Below are 21,571 nucleotides of genomic sequence, written 5' to 3'. Positions count from 1 at the left end.
AGGAGTTTTAGAAGAAGAGGTACAGAAGAATTATAATAGGAAAAAGAGCAGACTTAGCAGCTCTGCCTGATCCCAGTACCAGATGTAACTATTCCTCTACTAATAAGAACAACAAAGTTGTGTGGCGAAGCAACATCAGGGATATATGAGGAACTTCAGCTTCTGGATCTGTTTTCTTGATATTTTCAGACAATCTTTTAAGGCTTCCAGCATGTCTCTCAGAAGATATCCCTGTCTTATTTTTCCTATCTTGAATCAGTGGAAAGCTGTCATGGTAAGAGCCTTTACAGTTAGTGACAGATGGGGAGTATTAAATATTTATTAAAATATTCTAGATCCGCTTTTCTGAATTCATGCACATGTGAATTCTTTGATTATGAAACAATTATTTTTTTCTAGTATCACCATAACTAAATGTTGAAAATGGCTCATAGTAGATCAGACTAAGAACAGAATGAATGTGCTATTCTGAGTGAATGTTAGTCTTACCCAAAACTAAATGTTCTGTGTTTATAAACTATAAATTTGTCAACAGAGTTCCCTTTGGATACCTAACCACCGGCCATGGGAATGTTAGGACTACATCTACAGTATCACGATATAACTGTGGACATGCCATGTCCAAATTTCTAGAGCAGTTTACTTTTGAGTTACTTTTGAGTAAGAAGGGGTAGTTCCTTAGAGTCACCAGTAGCTGAGAAGGCTATGTTCCCAATAGAAGTTTATTCACACCGTTTTCATGTATATGTCTAGCAGGCTGCCCAAGTTAGGACTAAGCTCACAAGGTTCCCTATATAATTGACAGAGAGAAAAGCATGTCGGCAACTTGATTTCAGAGGTGCAAACTAGGCCATGTTGCCCTCTAGAGGAACCAGTCTTCTAAAGGAAAGAAAAAAAGGCTTCCTGACCAGGGATTCTTTTTTTCTTACTGAATTGCACAAAAGCAACTGGTTGCTACATGCAACTCAGCAATCATGACATCACGATTGAGTCTGCCACCCTCTCTAAAACTAAAAAGAACAGCTTTTGGTGCTTGAATGAACGTCTGAATCACTCAGAATCAGATTCACGTCTCTGAAAGAACTTATTGGGAAGAGAATCTGTCTTACCAGGTTGGTGACAGCTGATCTGTGGTCTCTAAAATGCATGGATGCCAGGCTCCCCATAGTGGCATTGCTATGATTTGGGGTATCTGCTTGCACACAACTTATGAACTGCAATTTGATTTCAGTGAACGATCCACACTCCTGTTTGTTCCTACGCCTTGTGCTACTTACGTGGAAAAGGAGAAGCATAGTATTTACAGCTCTGTCTTAAAATTACCTCATTTAAAAGGTTATTATTTAGTGAACGTTTGGTCTGGTCTAGGAAAAGCTGCATTCCTTATTCCTATCTTATTTCCACAGAGAAGAATAAAAACCCACAATATTAAAAGAACCATACTTGTACTCTCCATTGCTCAATGCATTTTGCTGTCACGTGCTGTACACAGATAGTTTTTTACAAAAAGTGGCAGACCTAATATGGGATCTAAAGTTAGATGTTAAGTCAAACTTTGGCAGACAGTGTGAATGTCCATACAGCAGGGAATTATATAAGAATAATGCAGGTGCATGTCACAGCATAGCTATAGATGAGAGCTGAACCCACTGATGGGTAACAGTCATGGTTTGAATAGTGGCTGCTAAAGAGTGATGTTGCGTTTGGCTTGGAGAACAATAGCCAGGCATATGCAGCCCAGATTGATAAGATAAATGAACTCTGGTGGCAATTCCCCCAGTTTTTATCTCAGTCTCAACTCTCTCATGTTTTCTGGTGACTTTTGACTGATGTAAAAAGAGATGCTAATCAAATTGCCATGTTCTTCCAGGATTAGCCCCTCTTCGTGACACACAAACACCCTTGAGACATTTATTCATATCCACCTGCCCTGCACAGAGCTGCTGGATAATGAAGTGGCCTTTGCCCAGTTCCTTTAAACCTTCAGCAAATTCGCTGAAGGTGGAAGGCTAATTGCAACCTGGAGCCTTTGGAAAACCACTAGATAGCATTGACTCTAAAATGTTTTTCAACTGTCAATGGGAGAAGGGGAATCACAGACGAAAAGTAATAGTCACTAAAGAAAAAGTATTAATGTAGAGTATTTGCAACACTAGAAGAGGACACAAGGCATCAATGCATGAGACTTGGAGAAGCTGAGCAGTAGGATAAGTGGTGGCAGGAGCACAAAGCCAGAAACAAGAAGAAAAGACAGCTAGGGGGAAAAAAGGTACAAAGAATGAGCTGGAAGAGGTAATTTTTACATTGTGAATGCCCTTCATCGTAACTGGCAAGCAGAGAGATGCCAATGCTATATTTTGATAGCTTGATAAAAATTATATCAAGTATAAGAAATAGACTCCTCATTCAACTTAGCTACTTGGGGAGACAGGAGAAGACATTGAACAACTAACACCCTACAGGTAACAATCAAGAGCTGAATAACTTCATATTGACAAATTAATGATGCAACGTACCAGGCCCAAGGAGAAGGATTTGCCAATATAAAAATGGCCAATCACTGTTCATAAGAATGATTGAAATGAGAAGCAAAGAAGAGAAAATAAAATTGGTAAACAATGTTCACAATGAGGGAAATTTTCCTTATCTGTTATTAGTTTAATTGCATACTGTTATTTTGAGTGAAATATCTGCTGAGAGCGACCTAATTTACAGAATAGTTAAAACAAAAAATCTGAAGCAGTGGATTCCTGTATTATTCAAAGAACAAAACCAACTTCAAAAGGAAGGCAGTAAGCCTTCAAAAAGGTGAGAAAGTCAGACAGTGATATACAGAGTGCACAAGAATGAGGAGGAAGGAAGGAAAGAGTGATCTTTGTGGCTGGAGGGTTCTTCCAACTCCAGACATAATTAATGAAAAGAAGAAAGATGTTCCTGAGAGAAATGTAGATCCATATATGAGATATCATGTAACAAGTTGCAGTTGAAAGGAGCCTCAAGCAGATATTTTCACTGTTGAACTTAAATCACTTGGAAAAAAAAAAAAAGAGAAAAAAGAAGAACAGAAAGGCATTTTATTCATTATAATGGACAGGATTGTACGCATAGAACTTTTCAAAGCAGTGTAAATATTTAAGCAGCTGCAATGAAAAACTTTTATATTTTCTGAGAATGAAAGTGTGTTCCTGGAATCACATATCCTTGAGTCTCTGACCAGAATAAAACCTGAGCTTTTCCATTCAAACCCTCTGCACAAAAGACTTTCAAATCTTCCCTGTCATCCACCCACCCTCTTTTACAATTTCCATTTCTCCTTCACTGAGCAGGTAACCAGTAGAGTGTTTGAGTGGTTAAAACTAAACTCTACATTCCCACAGAATTCCTGACAGTTGGAACACAGATTTTAGCAGACCAGATAATGTCAAGACAATGTCTGTAAAGGGCTTTTCGAACATAAGGCACTTACTGTGGTTGGATTTACCCCCATGAGTCTCAACTGTGTTCTGTCATTGAACTCTGAGACCAAATTGCTTCTTGGGTCTAGGCCTCAGTTTCCAGTTTTAAACTTCTGAAAACATGCTACTTATTGCATGTATTTTTCCTGCCTTATCAACATTTAAAACCAGAATGGGAGGATGCTGGGCAGGCTACTACATTATCCAGCAGTTGTATGAAAGGCAGGCGGATTTGAAAAAATGTCTTAAGTGTGTTAATGCAGATTAAAAAAGCTAGTTATTCTAATTCCCTGACCAGAAAGAATAATGACATTGTTATAGTTCTATTCCATAATCTTTCATTCAAAATAATAAATACCTAAATAATAGGGAAAAAGTTCACCAGGAAAGACATTTGTTTCTGCTCTGGAACACTCCCATGAGCTCTGGCTCATATATTTTGGCCGAGGCCAGTAAACCTGAGGCAGGAATATCTTAGGCTTGTGACAATATCATCACCTAATCTCCCGATTGCAATGGTAAAATTACAAAATTGCCACCAAGCTAGATAAAAGAATAATAAGGACCAGAAACATTACTCACTGTAATAGAGTAAGGCTGTGGCATGCTCAAATTCAGGTAATATCTTTGAAATTTCCAAAAGCACTTGCCAATCCACAAGGCAATTGCATTGATGTCAAATATTAAACCAGAGATTACTAAAGAAGAGTTATCAATATATCATCAGATTTCAAAATGTTTAATAGAATGAAGAAGAGATTTTAGTACAAATGCTAGGGGAGCCAAAGCACCTCTTCTGAAACCCACATATATATGCAAAAGCAGGTATAGATTTGATATTTCAAATGATTTGTGAAAATGGGGTAGGCATAGATAATTTACCTGGCCTAAGAGTGGAAACTTGAAATGAGGCTAATTCATAGCAGCACCAGAAACCCATGGGAACACAAGAATGCAAAAGAAGATTTGGGGAACACTGCAGGAAATACCCTGTATATGTCTGTCATAAATAATACTTTGTGAGTCTTTAATGGTAAAGTCTAACTAAAAACCACATTATATTAAAAAAGCAAAGAGTAATTTTGAGGAAACAATTTTACCTGAATATGAATTATATTTATGCATATAAAACCAGCAAAACCAGCCTTCCTTCTTTTTGTGGTTTGGACCAGGAGGAGATGCAAAGACAAGCATCAGAAACAACACAGTATTAGAGATGTCACTTCTGAGCCCAGTACCAATAGTACCTCAGCTCTGTATCAGAGAAAAGAGCAATATGGTAATCAAGCAAAGTTACATTAATATTACATCATGCCGAATAATAAAATTACTTTGGTGATGTGAATTCCAAATAGAATACCAAAGAAAACATGAAGGCCAAAATTTCTGCTGATTCTATTAACATACAGATAAATTCAACTAAAACTTGTGGATGCACCAGCTTACCAGCACTAAATCTGATACAGACTATTTAGGCAGCAACAGAAAATAAAGGCAGAAGGAAAAATAGTGAGCCCAAGCAATGGATTATGAAATTTTGCAGAAGGGCTGCTGACTACCGGGAAAGTTCTACCTTTTTTCCAGGGGTCCTGTAGGTTACTCTTTGCTCAGTGAAATATCTACTTGGAATGATGATCCAAAGTAAATTAACAGGATAAGTTCTCTTAGCATGCATGACTAGCGGGTCCACAAGCTGGATAAGCAGAAAGGTAGCTACTGAAAGGCCAAGGAAGATGCACAATTGTATAGACTGAAAATAACTAAAATGAGCATTCACCCAAAGTTTCACTTTGCGGAAGAATCAATAATGGCAAAACTGGGATGCTTGGCACTAAAGACATGCTAGAGCTAGTCATTGGAAGCTGTTTAATTAGGAGGGCAACTGCCTTACCATATATTCTTTATATTAATGACAGATATATGTAGCTGAGCAGGTCAAAGGTGATAAAAAGCATCTCTGTGGCCTGAAAGAAGCTTTTCCAGAGTTGCAAATAGCAACATAGGTGCCTTGGAACTGAAAACAGTAGTGGGGAGATGTGGCAGATCACATCCATTGCCTTGTTCCTCTGCTAGGAATAAGTAGAATAGTGGAGCTAAAATTACAGCAGAACAATTGTTTTCTTGTTACTGTAGAATGATATTCAGGACCCTGGCTCCTGCCCCAAGAGCTATATCCTCTGGGACAAGCAACAGGCAATGAAGCAGTGTCCAACCTAATGATAAAAAAATTCTTACTTTCTTTCGACAAGTTTTTGAGCTGCCTACACTATTTGAGCTCTTTAGGTGGTGCCCAGACATGTGAGAAATATGAATATTGTTACATTCAAACAATTCAGTATGTAGCAAGGACCTGGAAAGCAGCAATGTTAACTGCAACTGCTTCTGTGCAAATGGGCAACCAACACCTCACCGTGATGCAGTGAGGCAAAGTCTAATCAGCCATGACAAGTGGCTTTCCTGTCAGGTCCACTTGCACCGGCAGGAGGAAGACACCATCCACATGGAAAGGGATGTGTGCTGTCAGGAAGAAGTTCAGCTAGAACATCCACCTATGAATCAACTATACCCCAATAGAAATATTTTTTAAAAAGTCACATGTTCTTTGCTACTAACCATCATTTGTCCATGATGTTGAAGTGCAATAACTAAACAGGCTGAACAGAGAGGGCTGGAGATGTATAAAGGTTCTTCCTAAAGTAATGAGGAGGACAAAACCATGTTTTACTTCTGTGCAAACTTTAACTTCTCCAGTAGCTTTCATGATAGTCTCCAGCTTTCATGAAAGCTGTGACTAGCAGGGAAAGCAGAAGAAATAGATAATACCCAGGTACTGTGTACCAAATAGACCACAGAACAAAGCAGAAGCAAATATTTTGGCTAATTACTTGTTTCACTGCTTCAGTATTGCAAGCTGTTGTTCTGGTTTCTGCAAAGTAAGCAATTTGTCTGACAGTGTCAGAACAAGCATCACAGACAAAGCAGAGAGGCTTTTCCACCAGGCATGCTATCCCAGCCTGTTTTGTTTCAGACAGGAAACTGCAGTTTACTGGCAGGCACTTTGTACAATTTACCCAGCAATGAGAATTCACTCACAGCACATCATCACTTCCCCGCAGCCAGTCAAATATCGGCACTGAATTAGCTGTTGGAATGATTAAGACTCTCTTACAGAAAGATGTAAGCATCAAAGGTAATCTATGGCAGGCTATACCTGGATGTAGAAACATTATCATAAAAGGCATTATCTACCAACAACTTTGTACAATATCTAATATCAAGATGCTGTTATATGCTGGTGCTCACAATTCCATCAGTAACAGAAATGACAATGGAAAAAGTTCAGGAGAAAAGAAAGATACACAGAGGCAAGCTAAAGATCTTTCAGATGTACACTCTGGAGGACCTCAAGAACAGACTGTTATCTCAGAAGAAAATGCAGCATGCAAAAGAATTCTGTAACAAGGCTGTGAATGGGCATTTAATTCACTCAGCTCCTCACTATTGCAGATACCACTAGAAAACAGATGTAGAGGTGGTAAACTATGCACCCCATTAAACCTCAGTTAGAGGACATGAGCACACCCAGGAGAGGCTGATGATAGATATGAGAAGGCAATTAAAATATTTGATTTACAGCAGGACAAAAGCAAGAGTCTCTTCGGAATCACAAAGATTCTACTTGACACCAGCATCAAATTGCCACCACTCTACAGAAAGGTTTCTGAGCAGTGCTGGGGTGTGAAAAGACAGCCTTTCCATGAACTTCCTGAGCTGCCAAGGGTGTTAAAAGTGACATAATAAAAATAAGAACTGGTGCTAATGTTTGGTAATCTGCACACACACACTACAAATTTTATTATCTGAAGTGCATATGAGGAGCGATGCATTGGGATAGAGAGTTTCCTAATGCATTGGAAGACAAATTGTGATTGCAGAGAAGGATACAGAGAAGTGTTCAGTGTATTACAACAGTATTTTGAGAACAAAGGTTTAGGCTGCACTGTTTTGGTAGTTTTGTTTCCACTCTCTCTCAGCTTGAATACTGAACAGATGGAATGCAAAATATTTCAACTAGTGGCAGCTACCATTAAAGTGACTAAACATTTTGAGAGAAACCCAATGATTTTTACAATGACTGTGCTTTAAAAGCTAATGACTTCTTGCATTATTTGAGGTACATAGGCTCATTTTAAAATAGTTTTCAGGTCGCGTCTTTTAATCTGGGTTTGTGAAGAATATGCATCACATTGTGGGTGCCACGCAAGGTTTCTGGTGAGGCCATTTATAGATTTGTCACCAGACTCCCCTCACTGGAGCCATGTCAAGCAACTCTGGGACTCATAGAGAAGCAATCAAAAGTGACAGGGAAACTGACAGCTCTGACAAGTGGCTGTAGAATACACTGCATTGTACTTTCCTGCAGGAAAATGACCTAGACCTTACTGTTAATTCTAAATATCCCTTGGCAGTATGTGCTTCTCCACAGTGTATTATTATAATGTCAAAAAGGTTAGCGGAAAGCAGAGCTACTTCCAACGCACGACTGAGTTGCTCCATGTTCCTACCATGTCCCAGGAAAAGAGTTCAGAGATGGTGGTCACTGTGCAGAGCATAAGCACCAGTCAGCTTTCTCCCTTCTCCTCATGTAATGTTTAACTGCCTTCCTCAATACATTGCTGAATTTTCTCTGAAGTCAGGATCAATAAAAAAATCCTTCTTTTGTGTTGTGTGAATGACCTCAGACAGAAAAAATGCACATCAGCTAGTAATAAAAAGGAAAACCGCACATACAAGGAAGGAGCACAAATGTAAAGAAAGATAAGTAAAAACTCGAACAAAAGCTAAAAGTACCATTTTGAGATTTTCCTCTTTTTCCCTGCTTTTGAATCTAAAACAAGCTTATGTAAGACCTCGAGGGTGTTTGTTTATGTGTGGAGGTGTCTTTAACTTCATGTTAAGCTCTTTCCAAAAAAATAATCTAAATTTGATATCTGGAACCTTTGATTTGATGGTCTTCATATCTACTTGTTTTTTCTCTTGCAGTCTTTCCACAGGGATGCTTTCACTGGCATCACTAAGCTTTGATTTAGGCTATTAAATAATATTTTGCTCTCCAATCTATCTACTGACATTTTATTGTTTCTGTGGAGATAAAACTTTGATTATTGTCAAGTGGATCTGAAGGCTTTTTCTGCCACACAAAGGAAGGAATGTGAAGAAATGAAGATGTTCTTATTGACATAGGCATTTGCTCTGATAAAAAAATGTAACTAAATGCAAGTGCATCATTGCTTGCACTAGTTAAACATCCAGTGAACATGAGGCTTCACTGGTTTACATTTAATTGGCATTAACTGAAACTACTTTTCCCCAAGTCATCTGTTTTACCTGTGATGGTAACTGGTAAGTGATACCCCAGTCTTTACCTCAAGCCATGAGCTTTTCCATCCTGTTTACTCCCCTCTCCTGCTGAGGGGAATGAATGAGTGGCTGAGTGGGAGTTTGGCCCCTCACCAGGGCTGGCCCATCATGGTCGACTGGAAAGCTCTAATGAAGATTCCCTGAAGCAATCTATGAGTTCTTACATTGAAATTCATGCCACAAGCCTTCTGTTTATATTGGCTACATCTTTCAGAAAAACAGGCCTATTTTTTCCTACATAGCCTTTCCTGGCCATTTTTTTCTATAGAAATCTAAACCCATAAATTGATATTACAGCCTCCCTTGAAACCCCTGGCTGTGGTTTGCTTCCCACTATCTTGCTGAGTGTCAGAATAGTCTTCTTGTTGTCAGTCTTCATTGGAAGAAACTCCCCAAGGCCACTGAATTTCCATTTCCCAAAATAACTTGCGCAGTTTAAATGCACACCCTCTGGATACGCAGCAGTGACATATGCCTGAGCTGGATACCTCTTAGTCCCTAAACACCACACCTGGAGATATGAAGTGCTCTGACTGTAGCCAATTACAGTCACCCTGAAAATCATTATTAATTCAAGCCAGAGGAAGGTGAAAAAAAGGATACATTTACTAAGCCCACACCAGACACATCTGCAAAGCTTTACTGAAGTGAAAAGTAGAAAACAAATACATTCACATGCCTAGAGATAATATCTAACCATTTCTTTCACCCTGTATACCTTGGCTGATACACAATTGGGCTCTCTTCCTCTTTGCTGCTGAAAATTTCAGGTCTCACCAACAACTGAACTATAAGATTGCCTGTGCAAAACCGGTCCAAACATTTAAGGCATACCTTCTTTTATAGTTCTGATCTATCTGTTGGGATCATTGACACTTTCTATATGCCATGTCTCTGATCCAGGCAGAAAGAGTATTACCCATTCTCATCAGACTTTCTTGAACATGCTGATATCCATGGGCCTGGCATAGTTTTACTTGCATTGCCAGAGAGTTAATTAATCTTTTTTATTATATAAACTTCTAACCAGTCTTTAATGCACAGCGAAGCATGATGCCCTTTTCTAGTGAGCGGGGAAATTTCACACCTCAGACTGATGGCTTTTCAGAGTTGGCTCTAGTATGTCACATACAAAATCTAGACCAACAGTTTTTAAAGAGATAGACACAAGAGTTAAAAGCAGATCATAACTGTTATTTGCCTGAGACCAGATGTTAAGGTCATCAACGACATCATTGAGTGTTAAAGGTTTTGGCCTTTTTCAAAGATAACATGACAGCCTGCCAGAGGAAAAGAAAAGAGTGCACTGATGAATCAGAGAATCACAGAATCATAGAACAGTTTGTGTAGGAAGGGACTTTCAAAAGTGATCTAGTCCAATCCCCTGCAATGAACAGGGACATTTTCAACCAGAGCAGGTTGCTCAGAGCCTCATCCAGCCTGGTCTTGAGTGTCTCCAGAGATGGGGTATCTATCACTTCTCTGGGCAACGTGCCAGTATTTTGCCACCCTCATCCTGACAAATTTCTTCTTCATGTCTAGTCTGAACATCCCCTCCTTTAGTTTACAACCATGACCCCTTTGTCTATTGCAACAGGCCCTGGTAAAAAGTCTCTCCCCATCTTTTTTATAGGCTCTTTTTAAGTACTGGAAGGCAGCAATAAGGTTCCCCCACAGTCTTCTCCAGGCTGAACAACCCCAGTTCTCTCACTCTATCCTCACAGCAGAGCTGTTCCAGCCCTCTGGGCATTTTTGTGGCCTCCTCTGGAGCACCTCCAACAGGTCCATGTCTTTCCTGTGCTGAAGGCTCCAGAGCTGGATGCAGTAATGATGACTGTAGTGTACAGCATTAGCAGCCTCTAGTGAACTCATATTTATCATAAAGCTTCATATGGAACCTTAAAGGTACTGGGGCTCCAGACAGAAAGTAATACTACTTTATTTCTAAGAGCAATTGGGATTGAACAGGTTTTGCTGCCAGGCCGGTGGTTAGAGCCCAGTCTGTTGTGTTACCACAGTGATCACAACATTTGCTTTATCTAAAGCATCTGTTCAGAATGACGTTTTCCCAGGCTGTATGTACTATTAATATATTATTTAACAAACACTTGAAGGGGTGTGATGGTGTCAGGAACGTTTTGGATAACAACTCTTATTCCTCCCACTCTGCTGTCACTTCATTTGTTTCCCGCAAGGGTACTTCTCAACTCTCAGCTTGATCCCGGATATCTATGAAATGAAGGAAAAAGTATGAAAAAAGCATATACTTTTTTCTTGTTTGTTTTTAATTAGGGATAAGTAGATGGCTCAGACTCAGAAAATAAATCTTCCTCAAAACAGAGCAGCTTTGCTTTTCCTTTGGAATCATTCTAATTTTAGTGAAACCTCAAATCAATTATGCTATTTTTTTTAATAGCTTCATTAAAAATCAACATAAAGAACTCTACTGACTTTACACTTCATTCCCATGAGCCTCTTCACTATGCATTGTCACCACAACACTGGCAAAATCAAGCTTGTTCAACAAAACACCTTTATCGGCTACTTCTTTTGGGATGTGGTAAACTGTCTTGAGAAATAACTTGTCTCTCTTCATTGATTACTGAAGAAGATAAAGTTGTATGCTGGAATTGTGCATGACTAAAGCTGGAAAATTATTCTCACCTGTCTAAAATGTGAAAATGTGTGTGAAAAAAATGCATCCTCAGCACCTGTAATTTTTTAATATATTCATAGTGCTGCCTACATGCCTATGGTATCACTCTCCCTCTTTCCTTTTGCCAAGCAGTGTTCCTAAAAAGAGACAAAGTCCCTGTCCTTGAGAGTTTATATATCTAAATAATCAATGTAGATTTCTAATAGAAGAACAGGAAGAAATCACAGGTTTCTTGTGTGGAGGTTACAAATGAGGAAGCTTTTTAGAAAGGAAAGACTTGAAACCTGCAGAAAACACTAGATAGACAGGTAAGACAAGAAAAACAGCCTGCAAGTTTCTAGAAGAAGAGGGTATTGCTTAAAGCCCCAGAAAGATGTGGTAAAAATACATTAGGAAAAAAAGAAGAAGCTCCAGGGAAAGGTGAGGACCAAGGAACATAAAATCCTACTTTTTCTGCATTGAAGAGCAGTTCCTTTGCAGGAAAAAAAGTTGAATGCCCATAGGTACGTCACCTTTTTCACACTTCATTTCATTCTAATCCCAAATGAAATGCAGCTGAAACAGCTTATTTATTACTGCACTTGAGACTTGTAAATTTTTTAAGTTTTCCCTTCAGAAACTTTAAAGTTATGAATGAAGGATAAAAAAAGGACTTCAGTGTAAAATCTTCCCTGTCCTTTATCTGCTGTAAAGATTGGTTAAAAATAATATTCCTTTTTTTCCTCTTTAATCTAAGTAATGGCTCTTCTCTTGTCATTAGCTTCTTGAGTCCTGTGTTCCTGTATGAGTCCTTTTTTATTTTTTTTTCCCTCTTATGGATAACCTCAGTGTTATTACTATAATTTATTTTGCCACTTTTCCAAGCTTCCCTTGGCTTTCCTTATTTCTGATTTACACCAGATCTGGCATCTGTCTTATTTGGACAAGATCTGTCTTACATTGTGTTATTTACACAAGATTCCCATATGTTTTTTGAGAAGGCTTCTTTAGCCTCAGAAAATGTGCTCATTTTTCTGCTTAATGATGTGGGCTTCCTTTTTTTCTCTTGGTATTCATTGTCTCTGCTATTATTCCTTATATACTTTCTATGTCAAATTTGTAGAGTAACGTGTTCCTTTTTGTATTACATTCTTCAGCATGCTGTTAACCTTTTCTATCAGCATTTAGAGTTTGCCCTTTCACAGTTCGTTGTCACAACATTTGCCTTCTGGGAGATACTCTTAACCATAATATCAAATCTAATTTTGTCCTGATGCTCAGTGGAATCCATGTAACCTTTTAGATGGCTATAATAAATATGATTTTACCAGGACTGAATGCAGGGAATTAAACTCTGTATTTCACAGTCATTGCGATTGCTAACAAATGTTCCTTCCAGTTTGACTCTGTTATGGTTAAGGTGATGATTTGCAGGACTTTGGTCTACCTAGGAGTTGACTTCTGAATTTGCGTAATATTGTGACTTCTGAAATTGCTCAATCTTGCTTTGTTTTCAACAAAGCAGCTCAAATCAAAAAAGTACAAGAACATCGTTGAATGTAATTCCCATATAGATGCAAATATGGAGTCCAAGAGGAGTATCTAATAGCTCGCTTTAATACAGGTGAAGAGAAGCGCAGACACAGGTATTTATTTATCAAATAAACCAGGTAAAAGCAGGAAACAGACATCATAACCTCTCTTCAGTCTTGCATTTATACCTTACAGAAGGTAGGGAGGTAAATTATTAGCTTATAGATAAATAGACATAGATGTGTACCTAACATGCATGTTTTAGCCCGAAATACAAGCCATAAACAGCTTTTTGGAGTGTATTCTTTTTTTCTCCTGAGCCACACATGAGTGAAACAGCCATGTAGACTTTTGTATGGTTTTCTTTTGTTTGTTTGTTTGTTTGTTTGTTTTTTGTCTAGAAAAGTCTTCATATTGAGTATGTTGGGAAATGAAGTAATTAAGCCCAGCATTAGCTCCAGCGGGAAAGGCGGGGAGGAGGGAGGTGTGGTGCTGACAGGAAAATATGATCACCAAGCTATTTACAGGAATTGAAATTTGAAGCTCACATCAGAAATATGTCCAGGAATAGTAAAGAGAAGGGTTTTTCAGCTGTTACCATTACCCTGAATATGTCCAATGGAAAAATTAAAAACAAACCAAGGGAAAGTATATAAATATTCACACCTGCTGTCTCCCTCAAAACCCTGGGAATCCAGGTGGATTCTCTCACAGAAATGAAGTGACCTCCTGGGGAGTGAATTTCAGTAGCAATATTGGAAAAATGAGAGACGCTTGGATTGTGTTACAGCATCTGCAGCTACTGAGCCCTCGATGTCTGCTGGAGTATCTGGGGTGGTCGAAAAATCCCTATGGCAGGAGGGTACACAGAGGACACTTTGCTGTATTCTGCATCCACTTGTGAGCATTTTACTTCACTGTAATACCAAGAACACAAAAGGTATTTAACAGATGCCAGAAAATGTGAATTCAATAATGGTATATTGCAACATCCTCAGATGTAAAGTAGATTTACGAGGTACAGACATATATTTAGTCCAAGTAATAATGATGAACATAATAGCCCTTTTCTAATATGAATGACATAAGGAAGAAAGGGGTAAATTGGTTTTTGTGGTTTTCATGTTCAGAATCAGAAACTCCTGAGCATGAGTGATAAAAAGAGCTCACTGAGGCTTATACAGAAGAAATTTTAAATTAGAAAATATACTTCAACTCCTACACATTTTTAGCAGTTTTTTGAACAGTTTCAAAATCCTTGAAGAAAACACTAGCCATTTGCGGGGGAAAAAAAAGGAAAAAAAAAGTGTTATATTTAAAAATATATTATTTTAACTTGGAACTGTTACCAGCTAGAATTGCAGGCAAAAAAGACCACAAAGTTTCTCTTCTGTTCTTCTTACATCAAGACTGACTCTTTTGTTGTTGTTGTTGTTGTTGTTGTTGTTAATAATAGGAAAGAAATTCAGCTCTTAAATTCAAATTAAACAGTAATTTTCACCCACATACTCCTTGGGCAGCATGATGAGAATTTAATCAAGAGTAAAGTTCTCCCTAACCTTTCCAAGACCACATTTATTTACAGAATAAACCATGCAGACCACGTGGAGAAGTACTGTCTGGGAAAAGAACATTTTATTATCTTCTTATTTGGTTTCTTTTGCTGTCACAGCATCACAGCAATGCTAAATATTATTTTCCTTTTTTGTTGGCAGAACTTCACAACCCAGAATTTGTCTTCATTAACTTTGAGGGTCATCCTCATGCCTCTTTTTAAACTCTTTCCTCTGTTCTTACAGGGAATAAAACCATGAGCATATAAGGATGTGCATCAAGAGAATATTTCTTCAAATACCACCCACGTGAGCATGCCCTGGAGCCATGTCCAAGACACTACTTGGAGGATGCCTGTGGACAGCATATAGGTGGAATATGTAGACTCAGATAGAGACATTAACATATTTAGGAACCTGACTCTTATTGAAGTGAAGCCATTACATACCCTGAACATAGACATCAACCCATGCTGAATACAAACTCTGTGAAGATGTAGATAACTCCCCATTGTTCCCAATACATTATATGTTTTCTCTTGTGTTGTCTTTATGTGCCTGGTAGTAGATAGAAAAGTGTCATAGGGTCTTTTCTAAAGGGGTAAGAGCGCAGGTATGAATGGTCAAAGCCACCATTTTCCTGCACATGATAATTCACATTCAGAGAGTTGTACCAAGTAGCAAACATGGTTTAAGGAAACTGGAGATGTGGCCACCTGCACTGTAGGCCGCCTCTCCTCCAGATCTCTGCTGATGTGCCACTAGGACTATTCATTTATGGGGAAACTGACCCAGTAACTCCAGTGTTGCCACTGCTAATAACAAAAAAGATAAAAGGCTTCAAACTAATGCTGCAAGATCAATGTACTGGGCTTTGTCAGACTCGCTGTGTTTGGGCTTGTCCAGGCCCTTCCTTGATCTTTGTTTTAGATTACAACAACTGCCCAGTGAGCAGGTAACTATAACCTAACTTGTTTTACTTTGTATAGCTGTTGTGTAAAGCCTATTGCTGAAATAATTCGGATATATTATCTGTAAATGACAGGTAGTGTTACCAAATACCTAATCTCTTCAGAATGAATGATGTGGTAGAGAGTGCAAGCCTGAAGAGATAACACAGGCTTTGAAAGTCTAAGCAAAGAGTTATGCCAGGGGCTCTATAGTTATCAAAAACTCAGCAATGTTCAGTTACAGAATGTTAAAGAAATGAAACTTCAGGAGCTGAGCAAGAAAAGCTTTTAGGGATAATAAAGTTCATTAAGATCAAATTTCAATATATGTAAAATATGAAAATAAAGTAATTTTAGGCATAATGTGCAACTGTAGAGCAATAAAGAAAGACAGGGTCTAGAATATGGTAGAAGCATAAAAATTGCCTTAATTGGACTTGAGTAAGAGAATAAATAAACTCCCAGCGTCCGCATTGCAATCCTCTGGCAAGGAACTTCGGGTGCTGAGGATTTGGTACAATCCACCCCACTTCTCATTTCTCAAGAAAAAATGCTGCCATTGACTTTAGGATCCAGAAGAACAATGATTTTTGAAAAAAAAAATCACAGAAAAGGGATAAGTGTTAGGAAAATGTGTATAAGAATTTTAATGATATTATATTAATACTTTCCTGGATTTATTAGATAATTTGTCCTGTGACTGTCAGTATCAATAGACAAGTAACAAGTGCTTGCTCTATTTTGGTTAGATTGTTAAGATTTTAATTAAGCTGACAATGAATTCTCAGATTCGCTTATCAGATGTGTTTCCATTTTTCCATAACAAGGTTTCCTGGAATCACAGAATCATAGAATGGTTTGGGTTGGAAGGGACCTTAGAGATTATCTAGTTCCAACCCCCTGCCATGGGATGGGACACCTTCCAGTAGACCAGGTTGCTCAAAGCCCTATCCAACCTGGCCTTGAGCAATTCCAGGGATGGGGCATCCACAACTGCTCTAGGCAGCCTGTTCCAGTGCCTCACCACCCTAATGATGAAGAATTTCTTCCTTATATCTAATCTAAATCTGACCTCTTTCAGTTTAAAGCCATTGCTCCCTGTTCCATCACTACATGCCCTTATAAAAAATCCCTCTCCAGCTTTCTCATAAATCCCCTTTAGGCCCTGGAAAGTCACTGTAAGGTCTCCATGGAGCCTTCTCTTCTCTAGCTGATCAAACTCAACTTTCTCAAATTGTCTTCACAGGACAGTTGCTCCAGCCCTCTGATCATCTTTGTGGCCTCTTCTGGACTCACTACAATGAGTCTATGTCCTTCTCATGTTGAGGAGTGAGGTCTCACCAGAGCAGAGTAGAGGAATAGAAACACCTTTCTTAACCTGCTGGTCACACTTCCTCTGATGCAGCCCAGGATACGGCTGGTTTTCTGGACTGCAAGCACACATTGCCAGCTCATTTTGAGCTTCTCATCAACCAGCACCTCCAAATCCTTCTCCTCAGGGCTGCTCTCAAGCCATTCTCCACCCAGCCCGTATTCGTGATTGGGATTACCCTGACCCATGTGTAGGACCTTGAACTACACCTTGTTGAACCATGTAAGGTTCGCACAGGCCCACTTCTCAAGGCTGCCAAGGTTTCCAGTATAACAGCAGAAGTTTACAGAGTCAAACTGCTATAAACCATCATGTGAGCATGTATTCTCACTAAAGACAGAAAACAAAACCACTTTGTTATTTGCCTTCTGAAAGCCATTCAAAAGCTGAATGTCAAGCTCTTAAAAAACATAAACCACAAGGGATACGGTGGTTGGGTATGATAACTGAAATGTAGATGTATAAAATGCACATTGAACAAAGTCTCTTCTGGCTAGGAAACTAGACCTCACCTGTGAAAAATAATTATTAAAAAAAAAAAAAAATTGACATCCTTTCTTTTAACTAAACAAGTTACAATAGAAGAGTACTTAGACTTTGACAAGGTCAAAAGATCCTTGAAATTATGAGTGCTGGCTTCAAAGTACAACTTTTGTTAGGTAATGCTTTCTTCCACCAATGCTCCTAAAATTCACATGAATTTCAGAGGAAAAACTTGCAAGGTGACAAGGAGGTTCTATAAATCTCTGCAAACCTTCAGATAAGTCCACAGATGCCTATTAATGAAGGCACACAGTGTACAGAAAGTAAAAGTTAACAATGTTGGTTAACAAAGGCTTTGGCCATATCTCGGTTGGCCATCTTGTTTGGAATAATTATGATTCCCATTACAAAATAGATCATCATTTCAGATGGCATTGGTGGTGAGTTAGGAATCTGACTGTGCATACATCAGTCTTCCAACGAAATCAGTGAAAGATATTCAATAAAGTACAGATGGTCTTGTAAATACTGACAAGCAAGTACATCTTAATACTAATTAATCAAAAACAGAAGTTATGAAAAATAACTTAATCACTAATCATTTCACCTGTCTGGCAAATGAAGCCTTGAAAACTGTTGGTATTTTTACATCCTGGAGCTATGCCACTACAACACGGGTGACTTCAGCCTGTGAAGCCTAGAATAATCAGTCTTTGTTTAGCAAAGTACAAAGAGTAGGCTTGGTGTCCATGTTCTGCTCCTAGCAGGCAGTCTGTGGACAACCACAACACTTGTTTTTTGTAGCTAACCTGCCACATGTCTATAAGAACATGCCTTTTAGTGGTATCTGCAAGTTCTGGGAGCTTGTTAGGTAAGTCTAATTTTGAAGATGGACAAAATAAAGAGGAAGTTAAAATTTGAACACAGCTATCTAATAATATCAATAGTCAGAGAAAGAGACAGACATTGACTCCTTGGAGAAGAAAATTGAACACTGAAATAAGATTATTTTTTGTCAACTAAGTTCAGAGACAAAAAGTTCTCCCTATAGGAAACATGAACTCATCAGCTCAGAAATGGTTAAAATGATGTCATGAAAACAAGAAAATGAACTTTCCATTATGTCAAGTAACAGACAAGTTGGATAACATGGCAAGTGAGAAGGCATGGGGAGCAGAGAGCACTCTCCCTTATAATCTCGAAGCCTCTGCTCTCTCAAGATAGCTAGTCCACAGACCACACAAGCTGCCCATGAATACAAATGACGGTTGGCTCCATCAAGATGTTGGATAAATGGTGAAAATTTACTTCACAGAACCACAGAATGGTTGGGATTGGAAGGGACCTCTAGAGATCATCCAGTCCAACCCACCTGCTAAAGCAGGTTCACCAGAACAGATCACACAGGGATGTGTCCAGGTGGGTTTGAATGTCTCCAGAGAAGGAGACTCCACAACCTCTCTGAGTAGCCTGTTTCAGTGCTTGGGCACCCTCAAAGTAAAGAAGTTTTTCCTCATATTCAGATGGAACCTCCTGTACTTCAGTTTGTGCCAATTGCCCCTTATTCTATTGCTGGACACCACTGAAAGGAGTCAGGTCCCACCCTCTTGACACCCACTTGCTATGGATTTCACTTGATTTTGTTTTTCCACCTGTAAGGAAAGACAATTGACAACAGAAATCCTGGGAGGTAGACAGATTTTTTTTTTTACAGGAAGTAGCTGAGTCATCCTTAGCATTAGAGGGGAAAAAAACAGGGAACACTGTCAGTAACCTCACCCTTTGTTTTCCTTGTACCTACAAATATCCATCATGATTTCAGCTGATTCCTCCACTTGCTGTCTAGTCTGGTTATCACTGGACTGGAAGAACAAAGTGCTGAGTACTCCCTTTACCATTTTGTCTCAGGCCATTTAGTTCCTCATAATATCAGGGTAGAAGTCTGGCTGATCCTGAATTTAGACCAGCTGTTAGCAAATGAAGGTTCCTTTCTGAGTGAGTACTATTCTGGTAGTGTTCTGGAAAGGGGAAAAGGAGATCATTAGAACCGACAAACAAATGTGACTCTTTCCTTTTTGTGGCAAGTTTTGGTTTCTCTATTATAATAGGTTCTCTATTATAAACCATTTAATGACGTATCTCTAAACCATTGAGAGGGGTATCCCAGCTGGGGGTCTCATAAACAGCTTCCCTCTATCTGTGCATCTCTGCAACACCCATCAGTACTGCATTGGATATATAATCATATGCCCTCCGCAGACTTGCTTATGTCAGGGCAGTGCTCAGTATATCACCTGTGACTGGTTTCTATTTTTGTGAAGCTTCAGTAGCTTAGTGGAGTGAAATGCTCCAAGGAACCTGCTCCAAGGATCATGATAATGCTAAAATTAGGTTTATTTGCTTTCTATAGCTTTCAAAACAGGTTCAACATGAAACACTCTCTTCCAGAAAACCATCAGACCATTCAATCAGCTCTGTAATCAGAAGTCCATTGGTTTGTTCCTGACTGTGGACACCCTTCTATTCACTGGAAAAGGTACAAATCATCCAGTAGACTGATTTCAGACTGAGATTTATTGATTTTAGCATCCTCATTGAGAAAAGTGGCGTAGAAAGATTTTCCACGAACAATACAGTGTAAAAATGGTGGAAGATATGCTTCAGAATGGTACAAATTTATTTTTTAAAATGTGCATGGTGTCAGGTTAGCAGTTCATCTACATACAGTGGCTATATACCTCACTTTGCAGTAGAAAACTCACTCTTTATTTCCATTTGTGGTTATAAGGGAAGAACAAGGTAAATTCCGTCAATGTCTCTAGTGAAAAGCACAGGTATTTTAAATTTTCATTTACTTTTTATACCTCATGTGACCCGTACATGAATCACCTTAAGCCTGGTTTCTTCAGGTGGTTTTTACTTGCAGCTGCAGAATTCAATGAAACCACCCTTTGCAGTCCAGCTGTTTGCTAACCCTGCAAAAGACTCTTAGAAGAATTTTCAAAGGTACAAGAAATTGGCATTCTTTACATTTGTTTTCAAGCTATTGAGTCCTGAGATAACTATTTGGATCATATTTTCAAGCTTTTTTCATCATCAGGAAGGGTAGGTTATTTTTTATTATTTTTTTAATGACAGCTGAGATTTCTAACAAATTACAAAAAAAAAAACCAAAACCCACCAAATGTTTTAAATGTAGCAATAACATTTCAAGAGTTTGCAAAATCATTCTTTTTCTTTTCTTTTTCCTCATTATCTGCCAATTGAGGATGTATAATATAGAGTTCTGTATCAAATCCTGCAATCTTCAATCTTTATTTGTTTCCAGTTCAACACTATTTTTCCCAGGAAAAGATGTAAAACAGGACTTCATAATTCAGCTTTTTGTATCTATCTGCAAATACCAAAAAACTGATGATATGTAGGAAGAGAGCACACGATCTTTATATTCACATCCCATAAAAAGGATTAAATGTGCAAAACCAGGACAGAATTATTTTAGTTCTGCATTATTTTAATTCTTTTCAGCACTAAAAAAACAAACCTGTGAGGAGAATCTATTAATGCATTTTGGTATTAATGTATTTAAACGGGCTGGATGCAGCACAAATCAGACTACCAATGGATAGACTCTCAAACACTTAAATGGCCATTCACAGAAGCTATGTGTAATCTCATGGTGTGTTTGTTGGTTTTTTTTTTACCATTTTGATCTACAGAAACATATTCTACTTTCATTTTTTTCCTGTAAAATTTTGTTGAAGCCAAAATGTTGGAGTAAATATTGATAAATCCTCTATTCTGATTTGCACGTCATCTGGACAGAAACACACACGCTTGTTTGAAAAATACTGTTCTGCTTTGAAAAAATAAGTTAACAAAAACATTACAGAGATCCATGCCCTTTAAAAATTTCATCATGAAATATTCTTACTTTACTGATAAATTTAGTTGTAATTAGTGTTATGCTTCTGAAAGTCTGACAAAAATATTGATTGTAGACTTCCACAACTCTATTGGGGTGCTTCTTTTTATCACCTCACCATCAACATCAAAAGTTCATAAGACATGGGCAGCTCATTTGTGTCCTCAGTGATTTTCTTTTTAACAAGCTTCTGCAATATTTAACTAATTGGAAAGCGGACACATGTTCTTCTGTTGTTCTGCTC

The sequence above is a fragment of the Nesoenas mayeri genome (genome assembly GCF_963082525.1).
Source record: "Nesoenas mayeri genome assembly, chromosome: 2".
NCBI classification, from domain to species: domain Eukaryota; kingdom Metazoa; phylum Chordata; class Aves; order Columbiformes; family Columbidae; genus Nesoenas; species Nesoenas mayeri.
This window is presented reverse-complemented; position numbering follows the sequence as displayed.